Source organism: Coturnix japonica, chromosome 2 (assembly GCF_054131305.1).
Source record: "Coturnix japonica strain WE chromosome 2, WE-NBRP24, whole genome shotgun sequence".
NCBI lineage: Eukaryota > Metazoa > Chordata > Aves > Galliformes > Phasianidae > Coturnix > Coturnix japonica.
In genome coordinates, this window is record NC_140664.1 from 136,405,382 (window position 1) to 136,427,272 (window position 21,891).

Genomic DNA, 21,891 nt, shown 5'->3' on the forward strand with positions numbered 1-21,891 from the left:
GTCTTGCAAGAGACCTGCCTCCTCCCAGAGCAGTACTGTGCACCCACATAAGATACCTGAAGCCCTCTGAAGCTGCACAGAGCCCTCAAATTTGTACAGCTTTCCTACTGTAGGTTACATAACACAGACCTACAGTGAAGTAATCCCATATCTGAGTGTATGTTAAACCTTCCAGGGCTTCCTAAAACATTTACCTCCATGTCCAGGCCATGAGAAATTATGGAGGCAGCCCAGATGCCTGACTCATTTCCTTCTTTAAATTGGATCTTCAGGAAACAAGCCTGGAAGTATCTCCATGGAATTTACAGTCCTTCTTGCATCCAGCCTCTGGTCATCCTCTAGCTCCATGCTCAAGCTGAATAAAACGTGTCCTCTGGCCCTTTTTTTCCTACTCTTGATTGCTTATAGAACAGCTTTTAGCAGCTGCAGTTAGTCACCCCTGACCTCTGCTTCACTTATTACATGAACAATGTAGAAACTAATTAATTCAATGCATGAATCCTTTGGTTTGATACATGACATGGCTGAGCAACTGCAGTGACATAGCAAGGTCTTTGTATTGCACCACCCTGTAATAGGTAGGTCAAACGTGATTGTTCTGGGGATAGTCAAGCTCATGGACATCCTGGAGACTTCAAGGGTTTAGGTCTATAGAGTCTGATGGATGGAGAATTAACAGAGACTATAGGACCATGATTCATATTCCCACCTTGTCATCTGTTTTTTTTCTGATCTGTAGCTGTAAGATGCCTCTCCACTGAGGGCTGTGCCTAAGACAGAAGAATAGATTTTTTAGAGGTCTCCTTGCTACCCATGCTCAGCCACAAGACACAAGAAACTCTTCATGAGGCTGAGTCCTATGCAGCCGTCCATATGAATAGCTTGGAAGGGGCTCTTTCCATAGCATACTTGTGCTCAGACCCTGGAAGTATTCAAAAAACAAATAGATGTGGCACTAATGGGCATGGTTAATGGGCATGATAGTGATGGGATAGCTGTTTGAGTAGATGATCTTAATTACCTTTTCCAACCTTTATGATTCTATGATGCACATGATGTATGAAGTATCTCTAGGATTAGCTGGACTATTTTTGTAAGATCTATTTCCCATGGTTCTGCTGGTTATTTATATAGATATGTAGTATTATATTCATTTGTCCTCTCCTACTTTGCCTTATGTACCTCCTATACTATCCAGGACAGGTCAGCAGCATTGCTCTTCCCTCTGATGAATGAATAACACACATTGCAATCATTTAAATATACAGGCAGAGATGGAGAAAAAGGAAGGGAAAAACAAAGCAAAACAGAACAAAAGTCACAAAGCTCTGATTGTGATTCATTTCAGATTTTTCTTTCTGTAAAGACTCTGTGCATTATCTGCTGTAAGCAAACTCTGACTGAAGGAGCTTCCAGCACTGAGCAGATTTTCTTTCTTCATTCTTTTTCTGAAAAAGCTGCTGGCAGTTCCTTCTATGCTGAGCTTGCAATCTCAGGCTGATTGAAGGCAATTCCAGTTAGGCAATTCACTGCATCATATTCAAGTGCACCCAGTGTGTGACTGAAACTCTTTGGAACAAAGAAAATCCAACCTAGTGATGAGGCTTATGAAAATATATTCATCATTCCCTGTACTATCATACCATCATACCATACCTCTTCAGGGGCTTAGAACAATTGATAGAATTAGATTTGTCCTAGTAGCTTTAGATGCCTAAGTACAAGCTATTCACTTCACACCCAAAGTAGGACTGGCCTTTCTACATGAGGAGTTGCCACCTTAACACAGATGTCCTTTTCACTGGGGTCTTGGTGGAAAGAATGACACTGACTCCTGTTTCTAAAGACATGGATAGGAAGCCAGACCCTGGAGGTTATATGCATGAATCTCACTGGTACATCACTTCTCAACCCAAGGTAAGAGTTCAGAAAAATCCTCTTTTATGTTCCCAACTGGTCATCACTTCTGACCATGTGCAGGCCTTGTGAGACATTAACAGCCTTTGGGGAAGGAGGATCTCCCTGTTTACCCTCTGGAGATCTGTGGTTCCCAGTTTGAGTTCTTATCTTTTAGAAGATGTAATTGGCATGTGTTTCCTTGTGAATATGGGGCTAAAATCACTGTGATGCTGCTGAGATCCATACTCAGAACAACCAAACTGGTGAAACCCTGCAATTCCTTAACACCAAAATTCAGCTTCTCTATCTATTCTCTCATGTACTGCATGTATGGGCTCAAATCAGATTGGAAGATAAGTAACAAAACATATGTAAGTGCACAAAACAAGTTGGGAAAAAGTGATGCTGCCTTTTGTATTTAATAAAGCATTAAGTCAGAGTATAGGAAAAACCCAGGGCCAAATCTCTCACTTAATCCTTTGATTAGCAGAGACAGAACAGTGATTTAAACATTTTTTCTGCCATCTGAGTGCTGTATGTGGTGCACAGCAAGGTAACCTGCAACCACTATCCCCTTCTTTGCTGTGGATAGTACCTATGGACACAAAGACATCTATAGACATAGAACTGTCCCTGGAGGTGTTCAAGAACTGTGGAGATGTGTTACCTGGGGATATGGTTCAGTGGGCATGGTGGGGGATGGGTTGATGGTTGGACTTAAAGACCTTAGTGCCCAATCAGACACATACATTAACTCTGCTGGGGACCTGCTCTAGTCTGGTGACATTTCTCCCTTAGGAGAACATCACAACAATACCAGTGCTTTCAGTTCAGTTCTCTTCTGTTCATGTTTGTGTTGTATTACAACAGGCTCAAGCTTGAATCATGATGCCTGCTATGACAGATCATAGCTGAACTGTTTTAGTGCAAACTTAATCCTACCTATTCCCTCAGTAGATTCTATGATGGCTCTGATTTAGAAACAGAATTTAGCTTGCAAAAGTTCTGATATACTTGAAATGTACATGGAATAGAGTAATCTCTAAGAAAGGATCAATGCAGGTGAACGATGGCTGGAAGAAGTCTGGGATAATCAAGCACCAGGGCTGATCCCCTCTGAGGTTCAGCAACTGGATTTCTACATTTGTTATAAGAAACAGTGCTATTCCCCTACAGTCACAACAACAGCAGAGCAACCATATGAGATTGATTATGTTACAATGAGCCCTGCAATGAAAGACATTTCACTTCATCTGTGGTTCCAGAGCAGACTTTCTGGATAGAATGAGAAAGCTATCATGGTCTGTAAACCAAGACAATGAACTGGGACTCAGGGGACTAGAATGGATATCTGGCTCATAAGAGTTTTGAGACCAGAAGGGACAATTAAAACTTATTATCTGATGTGGAAATAATGGCTTAAAAATTTAAATGGTCACCATTCTGCTGAATCCAATAACAGGTGTTTGCCTTGGGAACTTTTATCATGAAGTTATTCAGTCCCAAAACAGGGGAGCCTCATAGATTGTTCCAGTGGTAAATCACCATCACTTCTTAATTCTCAGCTGAATTAATTCAGCTTCATATTCCAAACTTTGGATTATTAGATCCTTTTCTGCTAGGTAGAAGGAGTCTGTAAGTCTTGCATGTTTTCTGTTAGAATACTTACACTTAGGCTCAATAGGATACAGTTTTGAATAATAAATGCCAATTATACACACTTTACTCAGGCTACAACATATAGAATATGTGAAACAGCTGCATTGCTCTGGCATATATGACACGGGACCTACAAACCATGGGCAGCTGTGATCCAAACAGGGTACCGTGGGTCCTTTCAGATGGCACCATGCACCTCTGTTTAAGTAACAGACCCCCCTCTCTTAACTCACTTTGCAGACATAAACATTGTGGATACTATAGTTTTTAATTTATTTTATCTTATTTTAATAATCTGTTTCAAATAGGAGAATCTGGAGCTAAATGCAGCCTGAGGTGTCACTGTGAAAAGCTTGGCATTGACTCTGTGTGCTTACTTGATCTCTGGCCTTGTTTCTTGTGTACTTCTAGAAGGGGATGCCAAGCAGTAAGCAAATGTTCTAAAACAATATTCCTACCTATCAAAACCAGCACTTCTAAGATGTCATTTCAAATAGTAGTGGATTCTTGAAATGAAAAAGTTCATGTCTTCCTGAATAAAGTCTATAACTGGAACAACTCTGTCACCAGAGACCCATGAGTGAAGCTTTCTTTCACTTCGGATTTTAAAGTCTGTAAATTTATGGTTGTACTTCACTACAACAGAACATTAGAAGAATATCACATTTGTTCTGGCCCAGTGCTGAAGCATGATGTCACTTTAATAAAACCATGGTCTGCTGATGTCCTGGAATCTCTAAGATTGTTTATAGTTCCCAGATGATATTGCCTGCAAAGGTGTTTTCTGTTTCATTTTGATTTGGTTTGGGTTTCACTTTGGACTTTTCATATTCTAGAGGAATACTTTTTAAAATGAAAAAGGTATTATATTCTCAAACTCAAAAGAAACCCTGTGTTTAGCAAATTCCCCTTGATCAGGATCTTTCATAACAATGAACATGTTGAGTGGATCCTTAGAAAACCACACAAGTGGAATAAATAACACTTGATGATTGTTTGGGCTCATTAGCAGGCAGACAAGTAAATCAGTGGGAAATTCATATTTTCAAGCATTGTTTTCCTCATCAGGTGCTACATTCTGGATACGTTAAAGCCTTAGGATTATGTAGAAGAAGCTTAAGAAAAAAAATATATATATATTCTTAGTTATGATATTACAAATGCTAAGTCCAGTTGTTTTCTGACAGTACTCTAAACACTCTTCTGGTACTGCTTAGAGGCAGGTCACAGGCACATCTGTTGGAAATAACTATCCTGCCTCAGAGAACAGCTGGATAAAATGAGTTGACAAGGTCCATTCCAACTCCAAACTTCTGTGATTATTTTATTCCTGTCCTCCTGAGATGTCATTTAGAGTCTGTTACCAGAGAATGACTTAACCTACTATTTGTGGGCTGCATAAGTTGTATCTTGACTAACATCATAGTATCTCAGTTCTTGAACTTCCTTTCATGTTCCAGAAAATTATGTGCACTGTTGACTGGATTGTCTAATCCTAGATCTCTTACTATTTATAGCTGACTCTTCCATGCCTCCTTTTACTCTTGACTCAATTCAGGCCAAGTGGTTATCATTTAAAGCTATAATAGAATTTCTTTTTCTTTACCCTTCTTCAGAAGTACATTCCCACTCTTCGGGCTGCAATTTGCAGTTTTGGCTTGCTTAGTGTACAAGTTTAGCCAGGAAAAGTCAAAATTCTCTTATGATATTCCAGTTTTTATTAACAGATTGGACAAAGCTCTGAGCACCTGACTGAGCTGTAGGTGTTCATTGCAGGGAGCTGGACCAGATGGCCTTCAGAGGTCCCTTCCAACTCCAAGGATTATATGATTCTATGAATCTCAAAAAGCTGTGTAATAATTGACTTAGGATTCAGAGTTTGATGGCTAGCAGCAGACTTCAAAGGAGACAGTACCTGCTTTGTTTTTAATGGCCACTTTCCTTTAGAATAAAAGCAGACAGATTTTTGATCCTTCAAGCACATCATGAGTCAGAGCTCTGAAATACTTAGCTCATTATAGTGTCATTTTCAGGAGGTTTTGGCCCAAATGTCCACAGCACAAAAAATGCTTAAATGAAGGTTTAGCAGGTGAACTGTTTTCTCCTCTGTCACTTGGAATTGGGAAGAAATTAATCATCCAAATAAGTGAAACCAAGAGAGAATTTCATTGTTTAACGACTAGTCTAGTGCACAGTCTGTGTTGCCTTTGGGAGAAGCAGGCACTACAAACTCATATATTTTGTGAATAAGTGCAGGTTCTGGAAACCCATGTCAGAGCTGGCAAGTGGACTGCTCCTGTAAATCTTACCAAGCTTTAGCTCTTATAAAGATGTTTTATGACCCACTTTGTAGCAGAACCTCATTTTTGTAGTCTTCTAGGTCTAGCCTGTGGTTATGCTTTAAGTTATGCTTTCTTCTCTCTGAGAATACTGTCTTTCAGTTCAGAAAGCTTTCCTCTGCGTTTACATGGTTGTTGTTGTTGTTTGTCTGGGTTGGTTGGTTTGTTTTTATGTGTGTTTACTGTGCATGTTTGTGTGCATGTTTGTATTTATTTTATTTAATTTTGTCTCTGTTTGTTTTGTTTCTTCTTCTGTAGGGAACAGCTACAACCTGCTTCAACTTTCCTATGTTGAACTAAACAAACTGATCTTTCATTCCTCTATGGATGATTTCCCTTTTCCCAGTTACTAAAAACGAGGGTAGCAGAAAGAGCTTAACTGTTCCTAAACTCTTGCAGGTGGCCTTTGAGAGAATAGGGAATTCATCGTATAGGTGCAAATATATTTGTGTACAAACATTTCCATATCCATGTAGCATCGCAAAGTGCGTGGTATGGATATGAATACCCAGTACAACCTGATCTTTTCCATTTGCCTGCTGGAGGCCAAAGGGCTGATGTTGTGCCAGGATGCACATTCCTTCTGAACTGAGCTGTCTAGAAACATGAATAACCCTGGGAGGTAAAGCCTGTTCTCAAGACATCTACATGGGACTTACTAGTACAAAAGGATCTTGGCAGCTGTAGCTATTACTTATTACTTATTACTTGCAGGCATTGTCCATAACAGCACTTCAAATGGCAGCCTTTGCTCTTATGAACCCACACATCAAAGTCAGCAGTTGTGGTGAGAAAACTCATTGATAATAGTGAGGACTTTGTAAACAAATTTCTAAGTAAAAGCCAGGCTTTCTGCAAATCTTCTTATGTTTTTAGATTGCATGTTCCTATTCTACTGAGCAACAAAGCTTTTAGCAAGGTTAAAATAGGTTTTAGTTGCCAAAGTTTACACGTATGCTCCAAACTTCATCTCCCCACCCATCCTTGATATCAGCTCAATTCTGCCATTTGTTGTCTGAATGCTTCCTCAGTTCTTGCCATTTTTCTTGTCTAGAATAGCTGAAAATCTGTCTATCTATCTCCCACCTACATGCCATCAACAAAAGCTGGGACGGTGTTCCTGTGTTTCTGATGAACTAGTGAAGCAGACTTGGAGCAAGCTCGAGATAACTCAGCATCAGTAACTCCAGCACAAAAGTGATAACTACCTTAATTCATAGGATAATAGTGAGGTTTTCAAGTGTTGCCTAGACATCTGAACTATCTCTAAGGAATGGCAAAACCCTGTTCTAAACAGACTGAGATTCTCCATTTAAATTACACTTTTGTGATGAAAAATTCTAGGAAGTATTCTACCTGGAATAACTACAAACTTCTGGTGGTCCTTTGAATACTCACCCAAAAACTGGGTCTCTGGGGTACAAGCACATCCTTGAAAGATATTCAAGACCCTTTCCAAGCTCTGGACTCTTCTGCATAGCAGCGCAAACTTCTTTACATGCTGAAACTGGAAAGGAGTGAAGGAAAGAAGAGACAGTACATGAAGCACGAAGGGGAAAGAGTATGACAAAGCAGGATATTAATCCAGTTGGGAAAACGCTCATCGTAGTAAAGTGTCTCCTGATAAAAGCTCTGACTATGATGAGTTGATCCTACCATGCTTGTTCTGCAGAGCATTCTTAAAACCACAAGTTTTAGATACTATCTTTTAAGAGAAATCCCTGGTTCGAGTGCTTAAGACACAAAAAAAAAACCAAGAGGATTTTAGGTAAGGCTTCTGTATTACTTTTCTTTATCCTTCTCTTTGGAGTGTGGTTGGTCATTCAAGCAACTCAACTTCAAGTATATCTGTAAACTCAGACAGTAGAACATCTCACATATCTCTACACATTATATCAACACAACAGTGAAGGGATAATTCCCACTTCCAAGTGGCTACCATCACTTAAACCCTCACTGCATGGAAAGACACATCCTTAGTGCAAATCAACTTCATTCCGCCTAAGGTTGGCAGCCTGGAAAGCCAACCGATTCTCTCCAGGCCATAATCAGGGGGTGAGTCAACAGATAGTCAACATGCATGGCCAGGGAACTTGGTGTTTAATACAAGTTTTGTCCTTGATATAATATGCTTCATCACTTCCAAAAAAAAAAAATAAAAAATGTATCTGGGAGAAACTTCATAAAAAAGACACAACTTTTCCATTGTTATTTAAGGAGTCAAGCACATCTCACTTGCCTCTGTCTTGTGAAATCAGTGGAGAGAGAGCCAATCTTGTACAGATGTGTGGCTGTTTGGAATGCTCACATACTGCATTGAGAATTGCATCTTGTGCTGGTCTCCTGGGTCAGGAGAAGGCCAGATTGGCGGGTGGAGTCAGAGAATTTCATGCCTTAGTTCTATAACTGGTAATTAACTGAAGCTTGTCCTCAGATGTATTTCTGGAGCCACCCAAAATTTGATCTCTGCTTTTAGACAAACAGCAAATTCTGACTATACTGAATGTGGACTTGGGATATGTAGTTGTCTTTCCATTCCTCCTTCTGAGCAATGACTTCTTTTATAAAGAGAGGATAATGAGAATGAACTCCCTCGTAAAGTGGTTTGAATTCTACTGATGAAAAGCCAGGTATTATTAAGTACTAATATCACTACAGCAAAAAGGAGTTTTCAAAAAAAAAGTCTACAGATTTATGTCTACTTAGGCTTCATTAGCTTTAATTCTAGACTAGCCAACACATACTTTGGTTTCTCTAATACTGTAATTCAGACTCCTCTTTGTCCTTTTAAACCACTGAGCCGTTTTCAAACCTGTACCATAAACCCATACCTGGAAAGCTTCCATGCCAGCATCTTTTTTAGAAGAATCATTGTCACTTCATCAGCTGTGATTGATCTCAAGCTGGTGACGTATTTGTTTTTCTCTTTCTTGAAGATATTATTTATGCCATCCAGTTTATTAAATAAACTGAATAGCTGGTACTGGGAGACCATTACCCTGTCAGTTCTGAGAATGTGTTCTGTGTTCTTTCTCTGTCCCAGAAACCACTGACCAGAGGGCAGAAACCCAGAACATGTGTATTAAATTATTTTCCTACTTCACATAATCCCAATAAACATTGTTCTTCTTTGTCCAGTGTACTTCATTCTGCCAAAGCACAATTGACTTAATTTAGATCAATGATTTTTAATATTTGTAATAATTATTTGTGTTGTTATTCTCTTGGATAAGTGTCACTGAACGATTTGTTAAGGCAGCTTTGTACTGTGGGCATCAGGACATTCACCTGATACAGAGAGGACTGTAATTCATCTGTAGCTGACCTTTTCATCTGTAGCTGACCTTTTCAAATCCACATCTCTATTTCTGGAGTCCATACACCTTATTAGAATTAGAATGGTTCAGAAGCAGCATCATAATTAAGGCAATGCTAGAACTAACTGAAAGAACAGTGTACCTCATTATCTCAGTCTGACTTTGAAGCACACATTGGAGGATGGATATCAAGAAGTTGGCCATTCAACTGTCCTGATCTTATTGGTACAAACGAACACACAGTGTTTGATTATAAGTGTTATTTGCAAGCAGAACTGGTCCCTAGATTGCAATATCCTTGCCATGTTCCCAGACAGAATACTTAATAGTAGTACCTCAGATGTTAGCAAATTTGCAGTCATTACAAGTCCTACATGACACACATTGTAATGAACCAGATTCTGGCTAAAGGACACTGAAGCCACTGATTGTTTTTCTTCTGATCCACTTGCTTTATTTTATGATTTATTTATTTTTTAAACCACAAGAATTAATTTGACAAGTTGAAGTTTTGCTTTTAGTTTTTCTTTGTGTAAGGATGACGGGCTATTTTTCTACTTGCCAAAGTCCATTTTGCTTCCAGGAGGCCATGTACCACCTACTAATGAGGCATACTCAGGTGCTGAAACAACAGGTCCAATTGCTTAGCAGCTGCTGACATGGAAATGGTTCTGGCCCCCAAGTGAAATGCTGCATTGTGTGGGCAGGAAGTCTGAGTATTATTAAAATGGAGTATGACTAATTTACAAAATGGATGGGTGCTGCAGTGCCTGTCAGCACAGGGTCTAGCCTGAGCAGCAGCTCTTCTTGACTGTCACACATGCTTATACAGCAACTGCATATAGATGAGCTTGATGCAACTTCAATATAAAATACTTCAGCTTGGAAGTAGGTTGAAAAATAAGAAGTACATCCCTCAGGATTACTGTCCAGGCTCAGAAACCCAAATGCAAGGACAAGTTTTGTTTACTCTTCTCCTCATTTCAGCTACTTGCAATACATGTTAGGGCAGAGTGTGTGCATAGGTCTTCCCCTGTGTAATTAATCAGTGCTGGTGTTCAATAGAAACTGATGAGAAATGTGTGAGCACAGCCCCCAATGGAGCTAGAAGCATTGACCCCTTCACTGTTTGTTCAATGGAGCATGAGGATATCCATCGCATACATGCCACCCCAAAGAAAGCAGTGTGATACGTGACAACCTGCCCAGGTGCCTGGCAGCAAAGTGAATTCTGATGAAGGTATTTTCTTTCCACATCAGGATTCAGCTCCATAGCTGGATCGTTGAGTTCTGTTTTGAAAACACTCATGATTCCCAGAAGAAATGATGACATTGGACCCACTGACCCCTGTGTTAAACCATCAGAAAGGTTGAAACTGGAAATCAGGTTTCCAGCCACTGGCAGTGAGAAAGTGGTAGGGATTTACAGGGGCAAGCTGTCTACAGTGTTTTAGAAAAGGAGTGTGAAAAGTCTGTGGAAGGCACTGAATGAATGCTATTATTAGATATCTGTCGTAAGAGTTCTCATGTATCTGTTTTGGTGTAGACTTTGAAGAGTGATCACGTTGCTTTCTGTTAACCTTATTTATTTGTCACATAGACTGTCACATTAATTTTATTATCCCAGGATTCCACTTGTTCCCTTTAGAAGACAGAAAGGGACTCGCCTTCTCTTCATAGGCTCTTGATGAAAGAAAGATTTCAGTTTTAACTCCCCTAAAGCATTCAGAACTGCCACAGATAAACCTGGGATGCACTTAGTAGCGTTAACATCCTGCAGTCACCCAATGAATGGATTTTGCTTACACATTCCACATAAGTCCAATAAGCAATCTGATGTTAAAAAGGCATTTTCTCCTCAGTTCAGAATAAAAGTCTGTTTTTTTTTTCTCCCCATTAGTTTGCTTGCATCCATTTGCCTTCATCTTACCTTCCTCTGAGATGTAATCAAGCATCTTTTGATCACATTATATGTTCCTGAGACCCTACACCTTGTAGAAGGTCATGACCAGGGCTTACAACTCTCTCTCTTTGTACATCAAAGAGGAATGAATTATCAGCTTACCATTAAAAAGAAACAAACAATCAAACAAGAACAAGAACTACAACAAAATCCAAACCTACAGCGGCAGAGATGCTTGAAAGCTAATGAACTGTGATCTACTTTTAACATCACCTTGAATTTGCTGCAGCTCCCTGCAAACACTTGCAAATGCCTTTTAGGGGCTCATCTCCCTGCAGATTAAGGGACACAGAGAGGGAAATCCAGCTGCATTTTGGATGCTGATCTGCAAATCATTAATGCACCTGTTGTTTCAGCTGTGAGGCTAAGTACATTTTTCAATCTCTATTGTATTTCTAGGAAATGATTAGACTGCCTTGCCTTTTACAACCTCTGGTACTTAATGGAACAAGGAAATTAGTTTAAGGCAATTAGACAATGTCCACAGCCTAATCGCTCTAAAATTGCCCATACATGTTTATAGCAAGGCAGAGCCTCTTCTTTGACAAGTTATTTCTTTATCACAATGGATAAATATCCTAGAGTAGAAAAATACTTTTACTTGCCTATCAAGTATTTGCAAATTGCTTGTTCTTGTTCATCTAAGAGAGGCTCCTAAACTCTCTGCTCTTCAAAGAGGAAAGCTGACATTTACCAGGATTCATTTCTTCTGTTCTCTATATTTTTCAGATGTTTCAAAGTGGAGGATCCTCTTTGCACTTCTCTCTGGGTAACTGAAGCTCCTCATTGGTTTGTTTATTGGAAATCTTCCATCTAAAACTCTAAACAATATTAGGGACATCAGCTTGTAAATAAGTGGGCATCTGATAAAAGTGATCAATGAATGCTAAGAGCACAACAAAGCAAAAAGGGATTATGTTTCCTCTCGAGTTTCAGCATGGTTTTCTTTCCAATTCCCTTCTGTTTAGAGACAAATAATAAGAAAGGATAATTATGTTTGGGCTACAAACTTTAATGGGGAAACAAACAAAACAAATTTTAAAACTGAATTCCCAGTTTTAACAGCATGGTTTGCAGTCATTCCAAAGGGTGTTTGATGGTCATCATCTTTTCACAGGGAAACAGCATCTTTTCTGTTGAAACAGACAGCAAAAACGGTACTTCCATTGTTTGGTGGTAAGGGTGTGAATCCCCAGTGATGAAGCCATTCAAGTACATGAATTATTTTACATGAAAGAACTATTCTCATTTAGTGAATCCTCAAATTGAGATTTGGAAATTTCCATTCGCTATTTGCTTTGAGCCATTATTAAGAGAAGAAACTGAGGGTTTTTTTTTTCTTTTTTTTTTTTTTTTTTTGGTGACACAGAAACCATTAGAAATTTCAATGAAAAATATAGGACTGTTTTGTCTCAAGAATTTAACTGAAGAGTAATATTTTAGCTTTCCCCCGATTGAAATGTTCTAGTCAGATGTGCTGAAATGAACCTTTGTTGTAGACTTTTTCATCATTAAGCCGTGTTTTTGTGATGTGGTGTGTTAAAGCTATAGTCTCCAAAGTGGTCTGAATCTTTTTCCCTTTGTAGGAGGAAAGCTGTATGGTCAGATTACATCTCTTGTCATGTACCAAGTAAAACTCTGTGAAAAGAATGCATGCCTTATAGTAAGCACATGGTGAGCAAAGTCTTCCAGGCTATTCATTCCACAACACTGATGAGATTTTGAACTACAGATCCCGTAAATCAGTGCCTCGATAGGACAATACTATTGAACTGATTGGAGACAAAGCACCTCACATCAGATCTGCAAAACAAGAATTTTCCATTATGATTTATCTCAAAGGCATTCATCATCACTTTCATCATCTTCTTCAAGACACACTGATTTTGCAGGGCTGTATTTTCTGCCCAGAAATCTTTTATCTAGAAAAAAATCCTTCCCATTCATTTCAGCCTTTTCTAGGTTAAGCTACCAGGAAAGAACATTGTGAGTATAGGAGGTATATCTATTTATCTGTGGATCTGTTTGTGCTAGCTTTACGTATGTCCATACATCCATACAAATGTACATATAACGTTTTACAAGTGCTCTATTTATATACTGATATTGCATCTGGCATCAGAATTCTGAATGGGAGCCATAGACATCTCAGTAAAATAGTAAAGAAATACTTCAAGTCAAACATTTTCCTCTTTACTGCCAACAAGCTGAGCTTTATTCAGTGATTTTGCCTTTGCACCAGGTTTGGGGTTAGTCAGGCAGGACAAGGATTGAAATTTGGCCCTATATTCTGGGGCTTGGACTCTGGCCTCTGAGCCTTGAAGGAGTTTTGAAATCAGATAACCTTTGATGACAGGAAATAAGTTTGGTCGCATCAGACAGCTCCTGGAATACAGCATCCAGCTACAGACATGCTTTTAGGAACATGGTGCAGCTGGGAACAGTCGCCAGACACTGTGTCCCAGTCTAACTCGAGCCACTGTAAATCTGCCACGCGCTCAGAGAGGGGGAAAATAGCATCACCACGCAAGTTCTTCTCAGGTCACTTCATGCAAAAAAAAAAAAAAATAATAATAATATAAAAATAATTTTAAAAAAAGAGGCAGACTGGGCAGGTGTACAAGGGGATCCTGGTTACAGCAGAGTGTCTGAAGCGTTTCTCCTTAAGCCTTGCCAGCAGCAGGAGATAGTGCTCTGTTTTGTTCTGATGCACAGAAGTGAGAACGCAACAGGGCTTGGATTCCACACTTTAAGTGTATAAAGGTTCTTGAGAAAAAAGCACACGCACACACAGTGCTGGCTGGCCCCTTTTTTCTAGGTACTGGAAGTCAGACTGTCATCTGTGTCAGATTTCCTCTTGGCACTGAGGCTGGCTGGCTCGTCCATCCAAGACTGCTAGCCAATGGCAACAGAAAATTTATCATGACTTGACTTTTAATTGAGCTTGCTTCTTCTTTCTGCTACAGCCACAGGAGGATTGGTCTGTTGGTTGTGAGTGGATTTGTGAACGACACCCAAAATGTTCCAGGACAGCAGAGCTGTACAAATAGGGCATACTTTCTTCTGTTTTTTTCAACCCCAGGAATAATAATAATAATAATACCCTGCCTGATTTATAAATAGAAGCTGGAGAACCCTTTTGAATTGACTCCATATCCACTCTGACTGGATGGATGCAGCATTTCTTCTTGCTGGAAGCTAAAAATCTAGGAATATACCAGGAGCTGCCTTAAGGAAGAAGAAGATGGGAGGAAGAAAGGGTCCTGGATGGGGGGAGATATTTTTTATCTCTGCCAGCTGCTGCTGGTGCCCAGAAAGAGGCACTGTATCTTCCCAATAGGAAGAAAGGAGAGTGCTATTCCCAAATCTCATCCTACACCTCTGTGTGTGCATTCCTATAATAGCAGGAAACCCTACAGGGAGGATGAGACAAGCAAGTGTGTACTGGAGAGTGTTTGCATCCAAAGCAAAGAAAAACCTATCTGGAAAATATATTATTATTATTAATGTGGAGAATAAAGCGATGTATGGAGATTTGTGAGTGCAGGGGAAGAAGAGTCAAAATGGGACTGGGAAACAACAGCCGTTTTCAGAGTGTCTTCCATCTCCGTGCACCTCCACAAGCCATTCTGGTAGGAAAGGAGAGGATGGGTGTTACTGGGATGTCTATAGGACCAGGAGGCTTCTAGACTCAGCTGCTAAATGTACAGTTTTCCTTTTCTGAGACAGTCAAGACGTGGGACGAAGTGCAGGAGGAATGTAGACACAAGCTGCTGCCACAGGAAAGGTCACTGAAACAGAGCAGTATGCAATCACACTGTCATTGTAACGTAAGGCCATGGAATCCAGTTCTCATGCATTACCCACTCTCCTTCCCTTTGCCACTTCATTATGCAGTAAATTAAAATATGTCAGGCCCTACTTTCTGCCCCGGAGGCCAAGTAACACAGGATGATTCATGTTCACACAGAAACTTTCCCTTGTCTCCGTCTTATAAAGAAAAAGGCCACATCCAAGCTGCCCTTTGGGAATTGCCTCTGGCTCCTGCTACCTTTTGAGCAAGGGATTTCCATAAGTTCACAAAATCATCTCTGTGCCTACGTCTGGGTCCTGTTTTATTTGCTAGTCAATGTGTAAGCGCTATATATTCTTTTCTGGGCTAGGAGGAGACGGCTGTATTTGTCGTCTCGCTGAGACAGTAACCCAACTATTTAATTCGAAAGGTCTTCCAATATTTTGCAACAATGCATGAATGAATATCATTGTCTTAATTTTATGGGTGAAAGCGGTCAAGGGTAAAAGTATTAAGAGACACAACAAACTTTATGAGCTATGATTGATGGAGCAATAGCAAGGACCACAACCTCAGACTCTAAGACTAGACTTTTACCAGCTGAGTGTTTTGCTCCCAGCTTCATACACTTCAAATAACAAATAATTTCTGTTCACAAGCTTTATATATGATTGAGAAACCTCCACAAGTTGTACATTATCTCATGAGAAGCAAATCACTGGCATGCTTTCTCAAGTTTTAGTGTACGCAGTCCAAACAAAGAATATTTTAAGTTTATTTAAATGTAATGGACCTTGCCTTATGCTTGCAAGGGATGAGGAAGATGCACACAGTCTCTTTCTTAGGGCTTAGCTGACACTCTGAAACCCAGTAAACAATAGTGGCAAAATGGCTGATAATAGAGAAAGCATTTCTAAAGCCAACATGTAGTAAATAAATCATGGTGTGCCAAAACAGTCTGCAGGAAGCCACAATTTGGAATGTCTAAGACAGAGAAGAAGTACAAATCCAAGAGTTTTCTGGAGTTTATATGAATTGTGAGAGATGAGAGCAGGAATGCAACTCTAAAATAAGTAATGAAAGATGAGCTTAATTGCAAGAAAGTACACTGATTTTTATCTATGTCTATTTTACTTCCTCACAGATTATTCATGGCCTGTGTTTGACAGTTTTCCCTGAACATGTGTTATATTGACAAGCCAACTGCATAGATACATGTGGGCACAAAAATACAGGAAATATCAAGAGAAGAGCAAGTCTTGTGATACTATCATTTATCTAATTATTAAGGTCTTAATATTATTTAAGTGGCTCCATTAAAATGAGTGGGACTGGTTGGATGTCTGCTGGCCTTTGCCAGTCAAATCGAGCTGAGGAAGTTTTCTCGCTTCCTGTGTACTTGTCAAATATTTTCTGCCCCTCATCATGTCTCAGTATTGTATTATTTTCTGTCTTTGCTTCCATACCTCAAGGTTATGATGATAACCCCCTAAGAGGAGCTATTAAAAAGGAGCAGAGAAACAGTGAGCCTGCAGAACTTCAATGAAAGAACATCTTGACTTTTCAGCAGAGGCAGAACTGGGAAAAGTGCTCTCTGGGACCTAACATGATGTTCCATTCAGTGCCTGTGTGTTTAGCACACCTTCTAGCTCAGAATCATTATGAGAACATTCTTCCAAGAGAGTCTTGGGGTCATATTCCTGAAGGAAGCTGTTCCTCAAAAGCTACTCGAAGAGAATAAATTAAAGAAACAAGGAAACTTAAGAAAGTGAATATTATTTCACTGAATGAACAAAGTGTAGGAGAACATCAGTTCCTTGCTGTCCATCACTCCAATGTAGTGACCTTTGTGTCTTCATATCCCCTCCTTGAAGTGAAGCCTCTGGACACTATCTCTTCTCTCTCAGTAGTTTAGCAAAGGCCTTTCAGTTGCATTTATATGTTCTTTTAGGCCTTGGTACCTCAGATAGACTACATAATGTCTAGAGAAGGCACACTGCCCATTTCTTCTTGTTCTCCACAAATTGCTCGCCAGATTGCAATGGTCACTTACATGGCATGTTCCCTGCTGGTAATTCACTTCTTCTCTAGATAGATTTGTTGATTGTTCTGGACATCTTCTCATTCTTTGGCCTGACATGATACTGCATGAAAGGGTGACAGAAAAGCAGTAGGCAGTTGCTTTACTCTAAATGTATGGGAAAAAGTCAGATCTAAATTTCAGTTGATGTTATGTTCTGTGTACCTCTTTGTTAGGGTCTTCACTAAGCTTGATCTCAACTCAGAAATGTATACAATACCAACTCTCATTCTGCAACTAAAAAACAGCACGGCCTGGAAAATTCTCTGATGCTTCCAGCATGGATTAGTCACCCTTCTGGTAAGGCTTTGGCAACTCTCATTGATGGTCAGTCCAACAGGTGGGGCTGACATACCAGGGACCTTAGTTCATCCCACTGATCTGCCAGTACCAGGAGTGATCCTTCCTGATAACTAGGGGTGCAAATCACACCAGCTTCCAGAGGACAGGGCTTGTTCAGTATATTCTTACATTCAGTGTGTGAGAACGCATATACAACATAGCAACACAATCTCACTGCTTTTCTGAAGATGTGAAATGTCCCTTTCTGTTGTTGTTTATTCATGACTGTCATAGATTGCTTGGCTTTTCTTTCAAATTATCATCTGTTCAATGGTAATTTAAATGTTCTGGTTGAATTCCAGATCGCTTTTTCTCTTTTTCTCTCCTGTCATTTCCATCTGGTCTAATCTTTTCTTTCCTTAGAATTCACCTCTAAAGATTTAATAGGAACTGCTAGAACTTTATCACATTAGTCTGCAGGAATATTCGATTTCAGTACAATGTCAGTTTTTAAAAGCACATACAATGAAAGATGAGAACACTGAGCTGAGCCTTGTAACAAGCATTTAGCTCATGACCATATTGCCGTGCTCATGTGACTGGATGGAACATCAAACCACAAAAGAAAAAAAAACCCTTTCATGTTATGATTCCATCTTCATCCACAAGATCTCTATTTTATCTGGGACCCCAGCCAACACTGTAGGCATGTGTCTGACCATATACAACGTTGACCCAGACACTGGCTTGCTGAGATAGCTTCCTGGCATGACCTTGGATCTTGCAGCAACAGACATGCTTGACTCTCATTGCTGTGGTTATGCACCTCTACCCCAGCTCCTTTGTCCACATGTCAGCCAGCTGGTCATCTCCATCTCCAATGCTTCTTTCAGCTCTCTGCTGAGATTACTCAACTCCCTAACAAGGCACGCTAATTATCGCCTCTTCCATTCCTGTTTAATATTCTGACTTATTTTTCTCTGTTATCTAGCTTGTAGAGGAATCTGATGAAGGCAAGTTTGGTGCAAGGTAAGGGGCATGAATGTGTGGCCAGTAGTGTGGGTGGGTGGTGGGGGGTTGTAGGAGGAAAAAGTTGTATCTCACCCACCATATGTTGACTTGCTCTGCCTCAAGAAGCTGTACTCCAAGACAGATGTGACCAATTGCTTTTTCTTGTTTCTCTTCCCAGCTGTAAAGGAAACATCAGACTCTTTGATATCTAAAGGACTTCATTAGCATTAACTGGTGGATTAAGAAAAGGATGTTTTATTAAATGTTGTTGGATACGTGGAGACTGTAGCATGCACAGAAAATGGTGACAATTTCCCAAGACTTGGGGAAGTGGAAGAGAAGAATGTTTGATGTGAAATGTTTACGACCTGTTTCTTTTTAAGCACATTGAGCCTCTGCAACATTTGCTTTTGCTCAGAGTACAGGTCCCAGATGAAAGCTGCATTTTTTCAGTTTCCTTTCTGTTTTAGAGCCCAATTCTTGGTTTACTGCTCTGGTTGTCAGGTTGAAGTACAGCTCTATGTAGTTTAAACTGAGAAAGTTAACGGATCCAAGTGAAAAATCTGTTTACCTTGGAGTTTTTTAAATGTCACCCAGTCATTTCCATTGCTTGTGGCTTTCAAAGTTATTATTTTGAATAGTAATAGCACCGTGGCATAGAAGTGTTCAGCTTTAAAACACAGGCTCATTATCTTAAATACTCACAATGCTGTCATCTATCAGCTCTGGGAAATAAGAAATGTGAATGTAAAAAAACAAAATAAGAATGTTACATTTTTATGTGTGTGTGTTTTTTGTTTCCCCCCTTATATGATGACTTCTTATTGTATTTTTACTTTTAATTTAGCTTCTAAATTTTGAGTTTCAAAGTCATATTGCCAAGCATCACTGGCTAAGCCTAAAAATTAAGTTTAGATCCAAGAAAGCACTTAGTCTCCTTAATGCAGCAGGAGTTAGGAGCCAAGGTGTTCATTTTGTTCTGTATGCTCCACTGTATTGACACTGAGTCTGAGTTTCTTTTCCAGCCACCTGAGTCCAGAAGACAGGATTTTAAATTTCATCATAAATGGTGAGACTGCAAAAATTGAATGTTCACTACAAAAATACACTGCGCTGAAGTGCACTCCAAGGGTGGGAGAGGAAGTGCTGTTTCTTATTCTTCTATGGATGGATTATCTCTGATGGCTTGGTCTTCATAAAGACAAAGCTTTTCGAGGTATTTAGGTGTCTTGAGAATCATCTTCAGTTTTGCTTTACAAAGACAGTTCTCTGGAGAAGTTGAAAAATGAAGAATAATAGACAAAAGTGTAGACTTCCAGAAGATTTGAGAGTATTTTTCCCTTCTGCTCCCATTGTGTGCCTACCTTCCTGTGTTGATCATCAACAGGAGTCAGGCACTTGAAAGCTGTGACAGAAATAGCTAGGTAGATACGTGACATATTAGAAATAGATGGATTTTTCCTCTTCTTTGAGCATTTTTGCTGTTGTGCTCTTGCCCTTGCAAGGCAAGAGGGCTGTCTGTGTAGTCAGTCCTTTCACAAAGATCAGACTGTTTACAGCAAAGTAGTAGTGGTCTACAGGAAAGTCTTTTGACCTGTCAGGCAGGAACTATCAGAAAGAGATGGCACTAAATTAGGTGCTGCCCTTAATTGCAGGTTCAGGCTCCTTTCCCTGCTGTACCCTTGTGCTCACTTGGTGCTGGTGCTCTCTGAGTGTTCACACTGTTCCAAATTCACCCCATTATCAAAGTTCATAGAGAAAAAACAGTGACAGAAAATGTGAAGGCTCCAACAAAAAACAAAAAAAAAAGGAAAGCAGAGATTTTCTTCTTTAAGTTGCAACTTCTTTTATGTCTTTGGTCCTTGTTCCCTGTCTAGTGAATTAAGTTCGTGAAAAATGCTTATTATTAGCAGTCAGAGCCTGGAAACTGTTCAGCTCACAGTGAGCTTTCACTTGATAGAAAAAGTGTTCCATTGAAATCCATGAAGCCATTCCAACCCATTTTCGGCATAATAGATTAATGAGATGTAACATCAGTGAGCAAAGTAGCAGAACTTATTCAAGCAAAAATGAATAGCCCTCACAGTATCATAGGGCTGTAAGAATATGTTTACCTAAACAAAGGTAACCTGAACTAATTGAAAAGTTTTAGGACATCTGCCACACCTCCAGCTTCCTTTTGGTATGGAGTGGGTCTCTGTTCTCTGATTAATGTGCACAAGGTGTACAGGTTGAACAACCCTTGGAAAGTCAGCAATTATTTGCTAAAATATCAGTACCTAATGTCACTTGCTGTCCTGGGATGTCTCACCTGGCCTTCTTCTTCCATCCCCAGATGGTGTCATGTCTGCAGACCCAGTGTGGCATCTCCGATACACTGGTGCATTTCTACTACCATCAAATATCTCTGTGTATGAAATTGTGCGGCCTCAGTGCCAACTCTTGAACGAACTGAATCACTGCTGGCTCTGCTTGAGGTATTACTTGGATCTGAGTTGACTATAATTGAACTTCAGATACCACTGGCACCTGGAGACATCTTAACTACAGTTCCTTAATCAAAAAGTGACTCCAGCAGATGACTTTTTTTCTCTTGCCATCTTTCTCTGAAATGTTCTTGCAGATATAATCCGTAAAACATTCTGCATTTTTAGTTCTGCAGTCAGATTTGTCACTTGAAAATATACCCTGAAGCTCCTCTGGTATTTAAACCAGTCATTTCAGAGTCATTTGCACTGCAATTAAGTTACTTTGATTTGCTTTGGATACATTTCTCATGAGAGTTAATTTTGGTGTAGCACAGCAAATCCAAAAATGCTGCTTAACGTATATCTATTTCTATCTCAGGCACTGCGTGAGTTTTCCTGCTTAGAAGAACACAGCCAGGACTCGTAGCAGCTGCCACAATCACAAGAACTGCACGAATAACAGCAGCACAGTGCTGGGCAATATGGGAAAAGCAGCAAAACTTACTGTCACTTGCTGACTATTCTGTGCTATAAATATCAGCTTGGTTTTCCAGATCTATCCATGTTTTCTGCTTATCGGGATAATTTCTCAGAACAAAAACATATTGTAGAGTTTCCAAAAAAGGCTTTTGTCAGTTTAAGCTGGACCTGTGAACTCTGTGAAGTTTACCAATCTCTTTGGGTTTAAAAGGGAGCAGAGATTTATATCCATGGAAAGAACATGTGAAGGTGACTGAATTCAATACTGACACACACACAAAAAGAAAGTACAATAAATCCCAATTTACAAGCAGTGCCAGGTTTTCCAGAAGCTTCTTAGATTTAAATATGAATGTAAGTTGTGCTGTAAAGCCTGGCCAATGTTACAATATTTCTAAGTTTAAAGAGCCATTGATTTGGTCTTTGCTTGCTGAGTTTTGCAGGTGTTTCATTGCTGATAAATGTTTGCAGAGGGATGTACAAACATGTCTAAATGATGTATCCTCTCAATATGGTGGGCAAAGCAGCATTACCAGAAGGGGGCCTATAGGAAGTATTGGGTGGGGGGGACATTTTATAAGGGCAACAGGACAAGGGGAG

At 39.8% G+C, this 21,891-nt stretch overlaps 1 long non-coding RNA gene across 1 annotated transcript; it reads left to right on the plus strand.

Annotated features, from left to right (window-relative positions):
* The first annotated feature begins 17,916 nt into the window (after nucleotides 1–17,916).
* On the plus strand, nucleotides 17,917–21,601 carry LOC146762185 (uncharacterized). Its single transcript, XR_014943737.1, has 3 exons — nucleotides 17,917–18,361; nucleotides 19,369–19,412; nucleotides 21,191–21,601. It is a non-coding gene; the product is annotated as an uncharacterized LOC146762185 (long non-coding RNA).
* Nucleotides 21,602–21,891: the final 290 nt, after the last annotated feature.